This window comes from Corythoichthys intestinalis, chromosome 14 (genome assembly GCF_030265065.1).
Source record: "Corythoichthys intestinalis isolate RoL2023-P3 chromosome 14, ASM3026506v1, whole genome shotgun sequence".
Taxonomy (NCBI): Eukaryota; Metazoa; Chordata; class Actinopteri; order Syngnathiformes; family Syngnathidae; genus Corythoichthys; species Corythoichthys intestinalis.
The window spans coordinates 24,227,413-24,248,147 of NC_080408.1; the positions used below are offsets into that span (position 1 = coordinate 24,227,413).

A 20,735-nucleotide genomic window follows, 5' to 3' on the forward strand; every position below is an offset into this window, starting at 1 on the left:
TATAATCTACACAAGGAAACCGTAACCTGATCGACTCACAGCCTCGAAAAGAAAGGGTTACGTCAGAAAGTCGTTCGGTACGCCTCCGTTCCGAATCGAGCACCCTGAACCGAAACGGTTCAATACAAATACATGTACCGTTACACCCTTAATATATATGTATTAGGGCTGTCAAAATTAACGCGTTAACGCGCGGTAATTAATTTTTTTAATGAATCACGTTAAAATATTTGACGCAATTAACGCACATGTCCCACTCAGACAGTATTCTGCCTTTTGGTAAGTTTTACAGCAAGGCTTTTTGTGCTGTCTAACAGCGAACTCTTGTGGTCGCTTTGCGACATGTTTTCTTGCCAGTTCAATATGGCTGCACGACGTCTCTGGCTGACGCCTACGTTGTAATGTTGTGCTTATATGATCCTTGGACAAGATTTGTCCGTAAGTATGGTTGTTGTAAAGAATGTACATATTATGTTAGTAAGCGAAATGTTATATTTTTTGTATGAGATGTTTTTTGTTTATTTTTAGTTAACCTGTATAGCGTGCTAAGCTAACGTTGTTGCTAATGCAATGCTTGTGTACTTTTTTTTTGTATTTTTACGACGGTCTAAAGAGGATTATGGTTTGAGGCCATTTTATAATCAGATGAAAAAGGAAGAAGTCTGATTACTAAGGCGTCGTTCACTAGCTGTCTAGCTTTGGAAAAAGTAGACGCTTCGGAGTGAGGACAGCATAGACAGATTTAAATGACAGTAGAGTGAAATGCCCACTACAGTCCTTATGTACCGTATGTTGAATTTATATATCCATCTTGTGTCTTATCTTTCCATTCCAACAATTTATTTTACAGAATATATATATAATTCACAGAAAAATATAGCATATTTTATAGATGGTTTGAATTGCGATTAATTGCGATTAATTACGATTAATTAATTTTTAAGCTGTAATTAACTCGATTAAAATTTTTTAATCGTTTGACAGCCCTAATATGTATATATACTATAGACCGAGGGTTTTCAGGGCATTTACAGGTCACTTGCGATTCATTTTAGGGCATTTATAGGTCATTTCCTGTTGAGTTTGAGACACTGCCTATTAATTTGGGTGATTCCCAGGTCACTTCCTGTTCTGTAACTCAAAATCAACAGGAAGTAATTGAAGATCAACAGGTAAATGACCTTAAATTGCCTCATTGCCTGGCATTGGCTGCCACTGACGGCCATAGACGTTCAATCCGTTTGAAGTGGGAGCGATGGCAGCGAATGAACATCGCCACCCTCCCATTTCAAATAGATTGGGCGTCTACTAGTGATAAACTCATTCCAATTCACAGCAGAAGCTTGTTTTTATGTTTATTAGTTGTTGGTCAGAAAACAATTCTAGGATATTCTACAAATGTTTCGATAATCGCTGTATTGCCATATCGCCAGATAATCGTTATCGTGAGCTTTGTATCGCAAATTATATCGTATCTTGAGGTACCAAGAGGTTCCCACTCCTAGTTATAACAGTGCACATGCTTGTGACGTCACAGACACACACTGTGAGTTGCATATGAAAACCAAATAAAGTTAATGGACTTGATGGATGGAAGTAATAAAGTAAAACTGAAAGGTGAAACAGGAGGTACAATTGGAGGGAAGGAAGGAAAAGGAAATGAGAAGAGTAACCTACGGGGTGATAAGAGTTAGCAAATAGATAAAGCGATAGACAGATGGGTAGTTAGATAGAGAATATGAAGGGAAGGGATTTGTTGAGATAGAGAGGTGATGGGATAAAAAGATACAGTGACAGACAAGCCAAAGTTTCTTCTGGGACTTCAAGCTCACTTGTTTTTCACATTTGTTTTGCTGCTTGGTCTCGGGCCCTCTTTTTCCTGCCTGCCCACATCTCCTGCCACCACCCTGGCTCCTAATACATATCTTTTCACTCATGGGATATTTTTAATAGAATTAGGCCGCTTGTTATCAGTGGAGCGGGTAGCCATGCAGCGAGTGAGGCGAGATTGAAACAGCGATTTCCAATTTGAGATTGTGTCACACACATCTCCCTGTGCCTAGATAGCATCAATGAATCCCCGCCACCATCTCCCCAACTCACTTTGTCCCTCTTTCCTACCTCGCGTCCCATCATTCACTCATGCCGCTGCATGTTTTAGCCCCACTCAGGCCATTTGCACATGCACGACTAACATCTAAATGCATACAAGCTTCCCCTCTGTCACTTTGGTTTCATGGTTTGGTTTGACGCTTCATCACCTTGTCTCTTTTGCTCTCATCTGCAGAGCGTCTCTTTCTCCTCCTAACCCGACCACTTAAATCCTCCAAATGCATCTCCTCTGCTACTGGTCTTTTTTTTTTCTTTTCACTTGTCCTCATACCATTCCCACTCCTCCCACACTTGTTCATTCTTTAGCATCTCTTCCGTCATCCGTAGTTTTGCATCTCCGCGTCCTCCTACACTTTTTCCACATCACCCGCCTGCCTCGTTACTTTCCTCCCCTCCCTTTCCTTTTCATCTCCTCATGTCACTCTCTCTAGCCCCACAAAATGTTCCTCCTCCCTTCCACCGTCATCCTGTGTCCCCTTGCTTCATCCACGCTTCCTCTGCCTCAAGGCGTTAGATCCCTTTTGACTTGTCTTGTCAGGTCTCCGGATTTTTGTTTTACCTCCAGAGATATATCGTTTGTGTGTGTTCACGCACTACAGTCCTAGTCGCTTGTGGCCACGTATGAGTGAATGTGTGGGACAGTGTCGGAGAGGCCGGATTGATGCTTCTGTTGCCGTGTGCGTGTTTTTGAGTTTGTTGGTTGGAGGGTATTGTGTGGCTTCTCGTGACCATGGGGCTGACTCTCCTCACAATACTTCAATTGAAGTGTTTTGCTAAATAGAAATGCTGCCTTTACAAATGTCTTGTTTTTGCTCTCTTCCATTAACTAAGCGTGACAAATTACCTTGAGTTTCATTGTCTGCTAAGTCACTTGTTCTCCAGTCAACATTCATCATAATTGCATTGTCCAATCCGTACGGCGTGTGCATTCCCTATTACACACTCTTTCAACTTCTTCAACAAAAGTAGATAAAAAAACATTACTCTCCTTCTTTAGCCTCCCTCCCCTTACTTTGGAAACCTTCGTAGACTTTTTCGTTTTGAAACTTTGCAAATTAAAAATGCAGCAGAAGAACCGATGAGTACTGTATACGTTAAAATTGGAAGAAATGCAAGGGAGGTTTGCATTATGCAAATTTAATGATATAAATGTGTGAATAGTTCAAACATATTTTCCTAAACTTTTTTCTACATTGTGGTAATGCTCTGTACACCCACATGTATATATAGATTTACATATGCAGAAACAAAGCAAATTATCTCCTTTTCTTCAGTGACATTCATATTCAAACGAGAAACTGAAGACATATCAGAAACATATTGAATGCAAAATATAAATGTTTTATTTTATATAACGCAGTATTTGATCATGGAATATTAATGTTAAGGTCCACAACTGCGGAAACAACATTGGACCTCAAAGCAGAAAACATCCGAGGGATACGTTCAAGGGTATATTCAATACAAACAAAAATACACGTGATTGTGGAAAAGGGGGAATAACGAAAAGAGTCCGTGACAGTACCTCGACGAGGATCAGAAATACGAACCAAAGCAGTAGGCAGAGAGGCAATAATACAACAAAATAAAACACACTTAAATACAGTGCTGGCCACCTGGCAGTATTGGCACCCCTGCAATTCTGTCAGATAATGCTCAATTTCTTCCAGAAAATGATTGCAATTACAAATGCTTTGGTAGTAATATCTTCAATTTTTTGCTTGCAATAAAAAACACAAAATGAGAATGAAAAAAAAAAATCATTATCATTTTACACAAAACTCCAAATATTGGCCAGACAAAAGTATTGGCACTATCAGCCTAATACTTGGTAGCACAACCTTTAGACAAAATAGCTGCGAACAACCGCTTCTGGTATCTATCAATGAGATAGTTACAATGCTCTGCTGGAATTTTAGGTCGTTCTTCTTTGGCGAACTGCTACAGGTCTCTGAGATCTGAAGACTGCCCTCTCCAAACTGCCATTTTCAGATCTCTCCACAAGTATTCAGGTCTGGACTCATTGCTGGCCACTTTAGAAGTCTCCAGTTCTTTCTCTCAAACCATTTTCTAGTTCTTTTTGAAGTGTGTTTTGAGTCATTGTCCTGCTGGAAGACCCATGACCTCTGAGGGAGACCCAGCTTTCTCACTACATTATGCAGCAAAATTTGTTGGTAGTCTTCAGACTTCATAATGCAATGCACACGGTCAAGCAGTCCAGTGGCAGAGGCAGCAAAGCAACTCTAAAGCATCAGGGAACGTCCGCCAGTTTTCGGGGGGGGGCAAAGCTGGCTGGAGGAGACTGGCTTCAGCAGGGAGACGTGAAATACTGGATGGATCCTGAGAGAAGGAGGGGACCTGTGCTTCACTGCCACTGGGTTGACTACCTTATCCATCTCTTAAGGTCCATTTAGCTTAGCAACTGGAGGCGTGAGACCCTTTTTTCGAGAGTCCCAAACTTCAAAGAAAAGTGCATTTGTCAACGTTTCATTGGCTGTTGCCACCGAACAGAATGCTACGACGACCCCAGCACTGGTGCTATAGGACACGTTCAGAGTTTGCCACAAAATGCTCAATGCCGCGAGGAACGAACCCTCTCAAGGGGTTTCATAATCTGCACCTTTCAAACAAAATTTCACGAGCCTCAGGGTCGTCGAACATTTTAGAAGATGTTTGCATACTTGCGGGAAGGGACCATATTTTATTTTCGTCTCATCGTTAAAAAAAAAAAGGCCAAAGCAAAGGGCATTAATTGGGAAATAATGCAATAAAACAAAACAAAACAGACAAAAAGGAATTAAAAAAAAGAAAGAATTGTAAACATGTGTATTATTCAGCCTTTCCGTTTTACCGTCATTCATGGTCGTGTGGATTTTTTTGTTGTAAATTTTGTGTTCATGTAGCCATAGGGCACAATATTCTTTGGCGCTTAAAAGAAGGGGGCGTCTTGTGATATGATGTTTGGTAGTGAATGAGTTAAACATGACCGTTCTGATAAATTGCTTCCAACATCTGCTTTAGAAAGAAACTTTTAACGCAGAGAGTGCTTGAGGCATTATTCAAATATAGACTGTGAGAAGACATTGCTAAATTGGTTTCTGTGAATTCAAGAAAGATTGAGCTGTTTTTGTATCCTTTAAATTGAGGCAGCATTTTGTTAAAATCTCTGTGAGCTTTAAATACACCTAACAATTTAAACAATGTACAGTATTTCTTTCAGGTCCGTATTGAGAGAGAAGTAACCATTTGCCTAAAACAACATTTTTCTCATTTTCAGTGGCATTGGATATTTTGTATAGTTAACAGAGAAAGTTCTAAATCCTTTTAGCAATGTAACTATTGCTGAAGATGTGTTGCTTTGATTGGTTGAGAGGTTGAGTGCAGTTCCTGCAGATGTTTAGGCTCTAAATTTATTAATTTTTTAAATTTAGGACCACATTTGCAACCAAATAAATCACACAAAGTTTTGACATTTAACAAAATAATTTTCATGAATCAAGTTCAATCTGAACCCTTGCTGTTTAATGAATGCCTTTTGTTTTTGGTTGTCCTATGAAAATGTTTGCAAGATTTTGGCAAAAATGCTATTAGACTACTATGACAGTGATTTGAAAAAGTATCTGAACCTTTTGAAATTTCTCATATTTCTGCATAAAATCATCAAAATCTGATCTTTGTCAAAATCACATAGATGTAAAAACAGTGTCTGGTTTAACTAAAACCACCAAAACATTTATAGGTTTTCATATTTCAATGAGGATAGCATGCAAACAATGACAGAAGAGGGGAAATGCGTAAGTGAACCATCACATTTACTATTTTGACCCCCCCCCCCCCCCCCCCCCCCCTTTGGCAGCAATAACTTCAACCAGACGCTTCCTGTAGCTGCAGATCAGTCTGGCACATCGATCGGGACTAATCTTGGGCCATTCTTCTCTACAAAACTGCTGTAGTTCAGTCAGATTCCTGGGATGTCTGGCATGAATTGCTTCTTGGTCATGCCACAGCATCTCAATGGGGTTCAAGTCTGAACTTTGACTCGGCCACTCCATTACGTGTATTTTGTTCTTCTGAAACCATTCTGAAGTTGATTAATGAGTACATCTAATCAGCTATCTGTTTCTGAAGTGTTGTGGAAGCCATTTTAGGGGCCGTTTACATGGTGAAGCTCTGAGAATATGACACATTTCATGTTTGCATTTACAAAACATGGTTCGGTCTCGATTCGACAATGTCGCTATTCCGCTTGAAAATGATGTACTATTCATGCCAGGCCCTACGTGGCAGTGAAGTTATACGAGGCGACTGGCAATGATGCACTTTCTTGTCAACAACTTCCTCAGCCTGTTGCACCTTGGTGTCGCAGCGTCACCATGTAAATGGCCCCTTAGTTTCATAATGGATGCTGAGGTGTGCAGCTGATCTGGCAGAGTTAAAGCTACAATGATGTCTGACTTCCCTCTGCCTCTGGTTAACCATGATCTATCCGCAAGACCTGGCATAAATTCAACTTTTGCTGAGCCTTCACAGACCTAAAGTCTGGCTCTGTTGCTTCTCTCCCTCATAGAAACCTGAACCTGGCTGTCTGTGTGAATCAAAACTGGCCTCAAGGGAGCTAAGAGCTATACAGCATAGATATGGATAATTATCCAGGGGTACAGCTTCCCTTTCGGGACAATAAGCAGCATAGGAAATGGGCAACAAAAGAAAAACGAACAGGGCCAAAGCAGTCAAACCAAGTCTTGTCCCCTATCAGCTTCATTATTCTAGGGCCTGACATTGGATGAAACCTCAGAATTAGGGAAATAAAATCATAAACATTGGCGGTGCTCCAAGTTTGCGTTAAGATACTAATGCTAATGATGAACAACGGTGTAAAATAACGGTATAGTTGACACATAATACTCATACACACCTACCTTTTGCGGGGCAAAACAGAAGATCTGAGGTCAATTCAATTGTGAACCGTATTAATATTCATGCCAGTGCACTGGGGAGGAAGTCAAAGATCTCTCTGGGCAACAGAGAATGCTCGAGAATGCTCTTCATATTTATATCATCACTGCTGTTTTATGGAAGGATATTTTGTCAGAACATTTGCTCCTCAGTCATTGGAAATGATATTGCAGTAAAAGTAGAGTGCGAGTAAACCCTCTTTTATTTTGCTGTTCTTCCCAGCCTCACGGAGGGAAACTCGCTTTTAGCCACCTCTCAGTACCGCTTCCCACTAGTGACCTCCCGTAGGCGCTGGATTATGACCCATCATGCATGTCCTCCGGGCCTCATCTCTCGTTTCCTTTCTCTAAGCATGCACTGTTCATATCTCTCCATCTCCCCAAGTCTTTATCGCAAAAACACAGATCACCCGTTTTTAATCATGCCCTGAATAAAAGACACATTTATAATTAATGGAACTGTGTTGCACTGTGACTCTATAAAGCATTGGTGCCCACACGAGCTACATACTCTTCAATCAAACGACCCAAAATGATTGACCTACATCAAACTTTTTATGCCACATTGTATGCAACTTATTACCTTGCAATATATATTCAGATCAATACTGTTTTCCGTATTTAGAATACAGCAAATTATACTAGTACTGTGTTTTGCACACTGAACCCTTATCACACTTTGAACCCTTATGGCACAGAACTGAGAATATTTTTGGTCATTACCTTGCTATAACGACTCGCACTGAATATTAAATATGAGAAGTTCAAATTGGTCTCAGACATTTGCTGTGGGGCCTTTTCCTTGAGAAAAGCCCGCCCTAGAAAAATAGAAATGGACTCCTGCATCTTTCTGTTTTTCAGATCCCTCTTTATGCGTATTTAGGCTGCGTTCGGACTTCAGGCGTATCCAGTGCTTAATTTGTAAATCATAAGGTGCCGGAATGCAAAGTACATATGACAGCGCAGTGATGACGAGACGGACACAGGTCCCGGAATATAAGCAGAAATGGTGCTGAAACAACATGCAAATGCCCACTTGCCATGCTGTGGGACTTATAAGCCTAAATTTCAGATAATAATAATAATAATAATAATAATAATACATTGTATTTCTAGAGCGCTTTTCAAGCCACACAAAGACGCTTCTCAAGAGAGATGGAATCATAGTACCAGCAAAACAATCATAAAAAAATTAAAAGCGTAATATCCATGGTATGAATGTTATGACAACAATTTTGAATTATTTAGGCTATACTCTGCACAGCACGGGCAATTGTCCACATAACCACTAGTAGGCATGTGCCGGTATGAGATTTTGACGGTACGATAACCGTGGGCAAAAATACCGCGGTTTCACGGTATCACGGTATTGCAATTATAGCTCCAAAATGTGTTATTTTGAGATGTATGGGTTAATTTTTTTTTCCCCATTGAACAGGATTTAAAAAAAAAAATTTCAGAACATAGTTGCAAATTGGAACATGAATATATTGTTAAAATAAATTACCAATAAAAAAAACAAATATTTTAAATAAAATTAAAATAAATATAACTTATAGACTATACCCACAGCCACAGCTCAAGTTGCTCAAGATTAGAACAAGAAAAATATAAAAAAAATAATTTCCATAAAAAAGTAATAACACTTCTGAATAAAAATTTTTAAAAATTCTACTGCATGACTTTTTTTTTGAGGGTGGAAAAGCTCAAGTGAAGTTTCGCCATTTTCAGCCACTGTGTCAGCTCTAGTCTACATGATGTCATGCCTATGTTTTAAAAAACAAAGAATTTATAAGTTAATCAGTTAAAAATGTATAAGCTAGTTTAAAGTGTAAATATTGTTGTGGAAAGGTTTCATCTAAACAAACAAACAAAAAAAACAAACATTCGGAGTGAGACCGCTCCTTGATCCGGCGAACGTGGATTTGTGCTTAGGGCAAGAGCATCTTTAATCTTTTAGCATCAATTAGCGATCTTTGATGCTATCCCCTTTTCCCCTTCATTCAAGCGAATCAAGCTTGTTTTCTCACTCTGCGGCTGTAACACTCTACAAAGTTGCTCTCCCAGCTAAGCCTAGGCTAACATTCATCTTTGTAAACTTTTAGTTAGTTTGTATATTGAATTTGAAAGGAAAATGTGTGTATTGTTTTTGGCGAACTTTTCATGGTGCTAATCTGTTGAAGCTACTCACACATGGAAAAATACAATCGTACAATGTTTTTAAAGTATTCATTTTGTATATTCCACTTACCATGATTTGAGAGCTCAATAAATTGAAGAAAAGTACGCGTTATGTTTGGAGTACTTTTTTTGGGGTTCACTGGCTGTCTGGCTGTCACTTTCACACACAGCAACAAACGGGAGGGGGTGAGCGCTGCCGCGCCAAGCCACTTCTGGCTGCATTTTTGACACATGAAAAATAGGGAATACCGTACTACGGTCTGACGTAAAATTTTAGTGGTTTTGAAACCGCGACGTTTTCACACCACGGTAAACCGTGAAACCGGCAACCGGCACATGCCTAACCACTAGTGGGACTTACAGTCAGCAATTAGTTTCTCAACAGGTCTAACTTGTAAAACATAAAACATAAAAAAAAAAAAGGCACGGCGGCCTATTTAGCTTACCGTATTTAGTTGTCCAAAACATTCCTTGTTGTCATTGTTGCTTTTCAGTCTCGTTTGTCCGTCTTTTAGGCATGTTGAATTTCCGCTTGATCCTAAAGTTTTTTCCAATTTATGTCAGGGGCTGATTTGTTGGGGCAGCTTTTGAGCGTATCAACAAATCTCTAACTCTTTCAAATGACGTTACATTTTTATAAACAACATTGTTACCAGCATCTCCAAGTGGCCGCTGTCCCGTTTCAGTGTGAGCGGCATTGCCAATTTGGGGTAGAAGAAGAAGTGGGTGAGCGTATGGGGGAGAGAAAGGAAGCGTGCTGTTGACTTTTACTATGGTTCGGAGTTGAAAGCACCGCTAACCAAAAGTGCAGATTGGAAACAACATGCAATTGTTGTGATATGTTCTGTAAATGAATCTATGCATCTTATTATTTTATCCCCGCGACCTGACCCCAGAGCAAGCGGAAGATAGTGGATGGATGGATGGATGGACATATTTTAAAAACGTTTTTATATTGTAGCATCACCGGGGCTGTTGTAGGCACGGTAATTTATGCATCAACGCGGGGCTCCTATTGGTGTGCCAGGGCGACGCTCCAATTGGTGGACTACATAGCTGCCCGCCAGTAACTTGTTGTTTGTTTTGCATTAGGGTGGCGGAAAGAAGAATAAAATGAGGGGGTAAAAAGCGTCAAGGTTCCTGTGTTATTTTCGCTGCCAAGCTTTTACAATTTGAAGCAACTGTTTTCTGTTCAGCCCAAATGCACGCATTCATTTATAGTCAATTGTTAGTGCCATGCCATTCAAATGTCCAAAAGCAAATACGTTTTATACACCATGTGCACAACACAGGTTCTTGGGGCATCTCATATTGACTTGTCCTCGCACTCCATCAATATGCTTGACACCAGTCCGCATGACTCCAAAGTGCAGAGTGCATGAGTGCGTTAAAAAATATGTCGCGCGTTTCATTCGTACATTTCATTGTAGACGTGCTCTTTCAAACAGAATTTAGAGGAAAATCATTTCTCTCCATCAGTGACAGAGGGGGTTGACAGAGTGTATTAACCAAAGGTAATTGAATGTTGAAGCATCAGAGTGCAGTTTAGTGTGAGAATTAACCTGTGAACGTCTCTCAACTGAGGTCTAACGAAGAGGCTGGTATTGGGCAGTTGGTGTGCAGCGCGGAGAATTTGTTTATGTTGAAGCCAAATAGACTTCCATAGTTCAACTAAGTTCATTGCTATTCATCGTGAGTGGAGAAAGGAAAAAAAATCAACACCTTCCAGTGTGAGCAATGGGCCTGTCTTATTTGCTGACAGAAAGGAAAGCTATGTGGATGCATGCAAGAAATCTGCTCTGCCAAAGAGAGGGACAAACACCCACAAAATATATACAGGAAATATTTCATCTTACTGCCGTCACAATTTTTTGATGGTTTAAAACTCTAGTTGGGCATCTACACCGATTGTGTCCTGTCATGTTTGCCCATCTCGTTACCGAACATTGTTGCCATTCTGTTTTGTAGATGATAGTCCGAAGCATCTGCTTTAGATGGTGACACCAAGGTGAAACAGGCTGAATCTGATTGATTTTTTGGACTATCAGTCCTCATTCCTCAATCACTGTTCACCCCACCCTCCTGGACTGCTGAGCCAATCCCGAGCATGACTCTCACGATGACTTGGGGCAGAGGTTTAGGGTTAGGATAGAAAACTCAAGTGCAAAGAAATATCAGACATATTTTCCCCTAATGGAGCCTATATTTCATCACCAAGCTTCTAAAGTGCATATGCCATTAACTCATTCACTCCCAGCCATTTTCACCGGAGCAAGGCCCTTCGCTCCCGGCGGTTTTCTGGATTTTGACTGATTTTGCAAGGCTCACAGAAAATTCTTTTCTATTGCTATATAAACATGGAACCCACCAAAAGAAAGATTAGACTCTCTTCTTTCAGCAGAAAAAAAGTAAGTTCATATCTTTTTCCATTCTTTAGAAATCAGCCTTAGAAAATAGCTTAGATTGAGCAATTTTCCAATTTCTGATGAAAAAATGGAGAAAATTAGCTTTTTAGAAACGCATACATTTCAAACATAACTTTGACTTTAACAAAGCTATTTTTTGCGTTAGTTACATCCCAAACATCTGAATAATGGTTTCCTTTTACAAAATACCATGAACAACCAGAAAAATAGAACTTTTGATAGCAAAGTAACAATTTAGTCACACATGACTACTGAGAGATGACGGTTTGTCGCTGAGATGATGCCGTTGTCGCCACGTCAGCCGTGTAAACTTTTCCCTCATCGTTGTCTGTCTCACAAGGATTATTTTTTCGTTGCTGCGGAGTCTGCTCGGCGAGCCGCTGCACTGGGGGTCCCACTCGTTTTGCTCAGTCGTCCAGCGCCTGGCCTCCCAGGCGTCCTCTCGGTTGTTTTGTTCGGTCGGAGCGTCGCCTGGCATCATGCCGCCAGCGCTCCGACCATGCTGCCCGGCTGTTGAATCAGGTTGCCTGGTCTTACAAAATGCGCTACTGCCCTCCAGTGGCCAGTTTTATTGCCTTAAAATGGGTTTGGAGCTTTGTTCTTTGTTTCTCAGCTGGAGCGGAAGCTATATATGCTTCTTATAAAAAAAAAAAAAAAAAAAAAAACGACACAAAACGCAAAAGACGTATAAATACGTTTTAGGGACAATAAAATATTTCAAAATAGAACATATTTATACGTTTCTGGGAGCAAATGAGTTAATGGTGCGCGGATCAGGGAAGATGTAATTTTTTAAAGCTATTTAAAATTTTCTCTACAATTCACTCAGATAAGGTCTGCTTGAACTAGCATCTTTAGAATTTTTTTCAGGCAACGTGCAGTAGGCACAAAGCAGCATTTGGGTGATTGTGAAGCAGGAATGAACCACGTCAAGGCCAGAAACAGAGATGCAGGTAGCGTAAAGGAAAATGAGGAGGTGGCATGTGAATGAGGGAAAAAAAGTTAAAAGTTGCCAATGAAAGTTAATAAAAACGTCAGCCACAGTAGAAAAAATTCTATCACTATACAATATTTGCAGCTCCTGCTTGTTGAGTAGTTGCTGGCTTATTTGCTGTATAACAAAATATATGTGATTTCCATTATGTATCAGTGTTTTAATTTACTGCTTAACACTGTATACATTAGCAATGAAGTAGAACTACACGTGAGTTACATGGCAAATGAACATAAAATGTTTAGTCTCATACTTATGATAGAGACTGTCAGTATTTTATGAATTTTTTACAATGCTCATTCATAGTTTGCCTCTGGACCTTGATCAGGGTTGTAAACTCCTGTTGATATTGTGCACAATCCGGGTCCATGAATCACCCACCCAAATATGAAATTTCTCTCACATGAGTAGGTTTTGTATACATTGAACTAATTGAACAGGACAATAAAATCTGACGAGAAAAACTTAAGGGTTAAGTGGAGGAAAGTATGTCAGTTTTGTGTGATAAAGATGAACAAAGTAGGCCTGACAGAGATTAAGAAGACTACTGAGTCTCAGTTTCAGCTCAACCACAAACTGAGCTAGTTTCCACCAATTACATTCATGCCGATGTACATCCTGGATTCAGAATGCAACAATGGCCTCAAGGGGCTTCACTCTGCTGGTACACACTCGAACATCTCCCCCCGTCTCGCCTGCCTGCCACTCTGGTATTCTTGGATACACACATCGACGCACAGACGCAGTGTGTGTGATTGTAACACTCCCGCATTTTAATCTCATCACTCCCCCTAGCTCTGTCTCTCTTTATTACCCACTCACCAACCAACCCACTAAACACATTCCCACTCAACAACCCCCCCACACACATACACATCTATTCTGTCATTCCATCCACTGTCTCCCAATTCCATTCTTCTTGCTGTCTCCTCTTCAGGCTCTCCATCTATCCATCCACCCCACTTGCTTGTCTCATTCTCTCTCTATACACACTTATTGGTGTGTGTGTGTGTGTCGCCCTCGCGAGCATGTGTGTGTTTGAGCTCAGATGATGGTAATAAGGCTGCTGATTGCTTGGGAAGAGCAAGATGAGGAATGACATCTATTGATGATCATGACTGTGGCAGTCTGGCATCATACTAGCTGTGGGGGGCTTAATTATTAGTGGTAAGAATAACAGCAACACCCTGCTGCCTTAATTGAATGATCGAGGCCTCTGGCTGGCTGTATTTGAATCTGAAGGTAAGGGGGGTTGGGGATAAGTGTCATGGACATGGGGCTTTGAGTGACGGTGAGTCTGAGAGATGATGACAGAGGAGAATAGAAAATAGAAAATGGTGTGTGGTTGGGCATGTGAAGGAGGTTGAAGGGAGACGTGAAGTGGAAAGTGTGAAACGACCCGAGAGTACTTTTAAGGAAACAGTGTGACACAGCACCAGAGAGAAGAACAATTAAAACACTTTATTGCTCAGATATGAATAAATAATCACGGTTGAGTGGTCTGAAAGTGCTTAAATTAATTTTCTGTGATATAAGAGTGAATTAAATAGCTTAAAAGGACAGACAACACCTACTGTATATGACCTTCATGTAAAAGATGGTTGTTCAGAGTATTTAAGAATATAAATTACCCATGACCTCTGCAATGGAAAAAATGTTTAAACACACAGCGCAGCAATTTTGTGTATACCCACGCACATACACTCTGACAGACTCGGGCACAGGTTCATGTGGTAATAAGTATTAATAACAACATGAAGAAGGCTGGGCAATCTAGGATGCTGACATTTGTTGGCTAGAATAGTTAAAATAGCTATAATGATAATTACAGCTGAAACGAATACTCGATTACTCGAGTAACTCGAGTTTAAAAACTGGTCCGAGTAATTTTATTCACCTCGAGGAATCGTTTAATTTTGCCTGCTCTAAGCATCACGTTTTGCCGGACTACTTTTAATGCGGGACAACGCGCTGACCTCATGTGCGTAGAGGACGAAGTAATAAAAAAAAAAAAAAGAAAAAAAAAAAAAAACTGACCACAGCCGACAGCTGCTACAAACTACTCCGACGTTGCTAAAAACTACGCCCGCATGATGCTACGGTAGTAGCAGGTAGCGTCTGATGCGTCTCATAGATATCACATCTATGTAGAACTAGATGCGAAATGACAGACTGGGTGGCATTAGTATGACAGACTGGGTGGCATTAGTAAACAGCCGCCATCTTAAAGCAGTAGATTCTCAGCGCTAATAAATAAGATGTCGCTTGCTGTCACTCGCACACGTAACGTTAGCCCTGCGGAGGGCTAGGTTTCTATGGAGGTAGATTTGTGTCTAGCTATTTTTCTTTGATTGAGTTTTTTTCTTTTGAAGTCATTTTTTTTTTTTAATTGAAACAACTTTTTTGATTGAAGTAATGTAGTTTTGCATTTGGGCTTTTATTATTTAATCAAAAAATAAGTTGCTTCAAACAAACAAACAAAAATATTTTCAAAAGAAAAATCCCTTCAATCAAAAATAAAAAAAAAATCATATATTTTTCATATTTTTCAGTCATAGAAAACAAGTTTTTGAATGCGATAAAATATTTGAGACTCAGAATTTTGTATTTGAAAACTTAATTTTTCATTTAAACTGTTTTCTTTGATTAAAGCAATCCTTTTTTTTTCCTGTTTGGGCCATATTATGGGTAGGACATTTGTGTCTAAATCGTTCAATCGCAGAAAAAGTTGCTTCAATAAAAAAAAAAAAAAAACTATTTTCAATCAAAGAAAAAATCTTTTTCAAAAATAAAATTGCCCTTCCCTAAAAAAAGTATATGTATATATATATATATATTTTAATTGAAGTATCACTTTTTTGGGGGAGCAAAAAGTTTTGAACTCATTTTTTTTAAGTAGAAAGTTTTGATTGAATTATTGTGACACAAAGATCCAACTTCGCCGCTACTTCCGACATGTTTGAGTGACAGGTGATTACGCCAGTGGCATAAAAGCATGATGAAGCAAGAATAATGGCTCCACCCAGCCATCGGACTGAGCTCGAGGAATTCAAGCCGAAAATAGCGCACCTAAGGCGGATGACTTCGATGCAAGGCCGTGCTTCTATGATCCGAGAGTAAATCTGAGATGCAATTGTTGGCTGTTTTCAACAATGTATATCGAAAATAAAGACATTGATTGACTGAAAAGTGTTCAATATTAGATGAAATGTCTTGTTTTCTCATGTATATTTATAATTGCTCTTTAACAACAACAAAAAAAATTATCCGATTAATCGATAGAATTTTTAGTCGATTACTCAATCACTAAAATATTTGATAGCTGCAGCCTTAATAATAACAATGATACATTTGATTTGAAGGCACCTTTCTGGCACTCAAGGTCCCTGTACAATCATTTTAAAAAACATTTAATCAAATTAAAGATTGATAACACTAAATATAATGTGGCATAGAACGTTTAAGGAAAATTTAATATACTAAAGAGATGTAAAAACAATAAAAATACTTTTAGATAAAAAAATAAGTAGCAGAAAACCAAATACAAAGAAATTAGGGCTATTATGGATAGGCGAATCTGAACAGGTGTGTTTTGAGTTTGGATTGAAGAAGGGAGAGTGAGACCTGAGGTCTGGTGGTAGTGAATTCCAAAGCCGGGGAGCCGAGCGCCTGAATGCTTTGCTCCCCATGGTGCTGAGGCGAGCCGTGGGACAGACAGGTGTATGGAGGAGGAGGATCTGAGGGCACAGGAGGGAGTTGAAACATGAATGAGGTCGGACAGGTATGACGGGGCGAGGTTGTGGATGGCCTTGAATGTGAGGAGGAGGACTTTGAACTGAATTAGAAAGTGGACCGTGAGCCAATGAAGTTGTTGGAGGACTGGAGTGATGTGGTGAAGGGGGTACGGGTTATGATGCTGGCAGCAGAATTCTGGACCAGTTCGTTTATGGAGAGTTTTTTCAGGGAGGCCGAAGAGGAGAGAGTTGCAGTAGTCAAGGCGGGAAGTGACAAGGCTGTGAATCAGAATGGGAGCAGAATGTGGGAAGAGGGAGGGGCGAAGGCTATTAATGGCACGTAGGTGGAAGTGGGCAATCCAGGTAATGTTAATGATGAGCGATTGAGACGAAACTGTATTGTCCAGGATTACTCCCAGGCTCTTGACTTGGGGGCAGGGTGAAACAGTGGAGTTGTTGATGGTAAAGTATAGGCTTTGTTTTTTTTTTTTTTTTTTTTTTTTTTTTTTTTTTTTAAATGGTGGATTTGGAGCCAATTAGGAGCACCTCGGTTTTATTGCTGTTGATTTTCAGGAAATTGTGGGTAAACCAGATTTTTATTTCTGTGATACTGTCAGTCAGGGATGTGGGCGAGAGAGAAGAGGAGGGTTCAGAGGTGAGCTACAGTTGGGTGTCGTCGGCAATGCATTGAAAGTGGATGTTGAGTTTACGGAAAATGTTGCCAAGGGCAAGGAGGTAGATGATGAAAAGTAGGGGCCCGAGGACAGAGCCCTGGGGCACACCAGAGGTAACGTGTGAGGGGGTAGATTTAAATGATCTGAGTTGGTTATATTGGGTGCGTTCAGAAAGGTAGAGAGAACCAGTTCAATGCGGTGTGGGTGATGCCAATAGTGGATAGCCGGTAGAGGAGTGTGGTGTGACTAATGGTATCAAAAGCTGCAGATAGGTCCTGAAGGATGAGGATGGTGAGGAGTCCAGAATCAGCAGTGATACAATATTTGCCTGCGTGGTGGGCAGCCACTTCCTGGAAATAGTGGCTTTTGTTTACAGTTTTTTTCCCCGACACTATTTTGCATCAGAAAATGAAAATCTGTTTTTTCAATTAATCAAAAAGATTCTTTCCAATGGGATTTACATGATATACTGTAGGTGTTGGACGTCCCTTTAAAACATGAACAATATCGTCATTGATGCAGCGTTAAGTGTAAGTGCTCAAACAAGGCAAATCTTGACAATCCTGGTTGATTATAAAGTAGTGTTTTCCCCCTTGAAAGCTCTTCATGCAACTAATATGCCCACCATACTCCAAATCGCCTTATTCCAAACCTCAATGTACATAACTTTCAATTTTATCTATACAGTATAGAACTTTAAGAAAAACTGCAGGTACAATAAAATTCTGTACGTACACTGTAAATACAAATATTAACATAAAATTATTCAGAAAAAAAAACAAAGTTTGAACAGTATAATAATAGACATTAATAAATGAACAAATCAATTTAACAACAAAGGACAACAAAACATTCACTTGTTTTTAAATATTAAATGGAGGGTTTGTGAGATGCATCAAGCTCATGCAAAGCAGTGATTTAAACTTCAAATTCATGCACGACTTTAAAATAAGGGATTTTTCTGAATATTTTAAAATTCAGAATTTTATGACACTTTCCGTCCTGTACAACACCTGTCAAAGTAAGCAAACGTGGTCTTGTGTTTTGAAACAGAAGCTCAATCCAAACCTTTGAGTGGTATTTAGCATGAGCCTCCCATTGTGGCATTGGCTTTGAGTAAATCAGCTGTTGTTCAGAGGGAGGTGGAATGAGACAGAATAGAGGGGTTGAAATGCCAATTTTCCTTTAAGGCTTCGGTCTGATTCAAACCTAAAAAAGAGACTTGCACTAATGTAATCAATCATTATTGAGTTAGGGAGGACACATTCAAAAACACATTCTGTTTTTGCAGGGTTTGAGTACGACTGACGCCAGCTTGACATTTTAGAATTGTGAACAACAGAACTTTCAAACTCCTTATTAGAGGTCCACTGGAAGTAAGATAAGAAAAACCATTATCTTGAGAGAATGAAAAATGAAGATTATATACCAAACAAGTGTGAGAACAAGAGTGTGTGAATACATTTTATGAGGGATGGTCAATATAAAATGAAGTACCGGTACTTAGGAAAACACACAGCCCTCTTCTATTTACAAAAAAAAAAAAAAAAAAAAAAAAGCGTAATCATTTTTTGGCAAGTTCTGTTATGTTGATTGTGGTTGTTTGTCAGCAGACCAAATGCAGATTTACAGGAATCTTTTTTTGTAGCCTATTTAAGGCAAAGCTCATAAAATTCCATTTTTATCTATATTTGGATTATTGATTTTTTTCATTATGCTGCATGAGTGGAAATAATGAATCCATACAAAATCTTATTAGTTTTATTCATTACACTGCTACCTCTACTTACGAACTTGTCTACATACAGAATTTTCAGGTTAAGACACACCTCCACGTGAAAACCTTGCATCTTACTACGAAAGAAAATTTCAGGATACGAAAGGCAAAAATACAACTTGCAGCTCCCAGGGTTTACTGAACGTAATATACTTATAGCTGCTCGGCCATTGGCTATTGCCAAGCATTCCTGGCATCCAATTGGCTAAAAGGGACCTATACTGAGTGTGTATACAGTGCCCTCCATAATTATTGGCACCCCTGAAAAAGATGTGTTTTTTAGCTTATAATATATATTTTTTAAAATTCAAATAATATGGGACCTTAATGGAAAAAAAGAGAAAAATCCAACCTTCAATACAAGTGCATTCATTCAGTGGGGAAAAAATCCCACATAAAGAAAAAATTATTTGACATCAAATAATATGTGTCACAATTATTAGCACCCCTGGTGTTAATACTTTGTACAACCCCCTTTTGCCAACAAAACAAGGTCTGGGGACTGAGATGGCCATGGGAGGAGCTTGATTTTGTGTCTGGTGAACCATTTCTGTGTAGATTTGGCCATATGTTTAGGGTCATTGTCTTGCTGAAAGACCCAGTGACGACTCATCTCCAGCTTTCGGGCAGAGGGCAACAGATTTTGATTTAAAATGTCCTGGTATTTCAAAGAAACAGCATCTCACACAAGAATACACACGGTCCCAGGCTTCAACTGGGACCGTGTGCTTTGGTCAGATGAGACCAAGATTGAGCTTTTTGGTAACAAACACTCTAAGTGGGTCTGGCGTGCCACGAAAGATGCGCATGCTGAAAAGCACCTCATACCCACTGTGAAGTATGGGGGTGGGTCAGTGATGCTATGGGGCTGTTTCAATTCCAAAGGCCCTGGGAACCTTGTTAGGGTGCACGGCATCATGAATGCTTTGAAATACCAGGACATTTTAAATCAAAATCTGTTGCCCTCTGCCCCAAAGCTGAAGATGGGTCATCACTGGGTCTTTCAGCAAGACAGAAATGGTTCACCAGACACAAAATCACCCATGGCCATCTCAGTGCCCAGACCTTGTTTTGTTGGCAAAAGGGGGTTGTACAAACTATTAACACCAGCGGTGCTAATAATTGTGACACACATTATTTGATGTCAAATAATTTTTTCTTTATGTGGGATTTTTTCCCCACTGAATGAATGCACTTGTATTGAAGGTTGGATTTTTCTCTTTTTTTCCATTAAGGTCCCATATTATTTGAATTAAAAATATATATTGGAAGCTAAAAAACACATCTTTTTCAGGGGTGCTAATAATTACGGAGGGCTTTGTATGTTTATCCCAGCGTCCTGTTCATTGGCCCCTCGTGTTCCTTAGCTTTACACTATATTACTTTACACTTTATTCACTTTTAGTCTTATTTTTGTTTTTTTGTTTTTACAGTATGCATAACTCTGATTTTATGTTTATTGTACAATAATCTAATTGTGACGACCAAAGAGGAGGTTTATGGATGTAATTAAAGAGGACATAAAGGTAGTTTGCGTGAGGGCAGAGGATGCAGAGGACAGGGTAAGATGGAGACAACTGATTCGCTCTGGCGACCCCTGAAGAGAAAAGCCGAAGGGAAAAGAAGATTTGTTTCATGTTTTGATGCATTTTTATGCATTATAAAAGATTTATGTTTGAATTTTGGGGGGCTTGGAACGGATTAGGGCATTTACATGAAAAAGGCGTCTCTACTTCCAGAACCACATTATTTCGTAAGTAGAGGTACCACTGTGTTCTGTTCTTATTAAATTCGACTATTTACCTATGTCGATTCATGTTCAAATGCGAATATTGGATGTTCTACAAGAAGTTAACTTTCTTATAAGAATCATCCTCTTTTG

At 39.5% G+C, this 20,735-nt stretch overlaps 1 protein-coding gene across 3 annotated transcripts in view; it reads left to right on the forward strand.

Annotated features, from left to right (window-relative positions):
* LOC130929630 (uncharacterized) overlaps window positions 1-20,735 on the forward strand; it is a 441,235-nt gene that overhangs the window by 139,022 nt on the left and 281,478 nt on the right. The window lies entirely within an intron of this gene.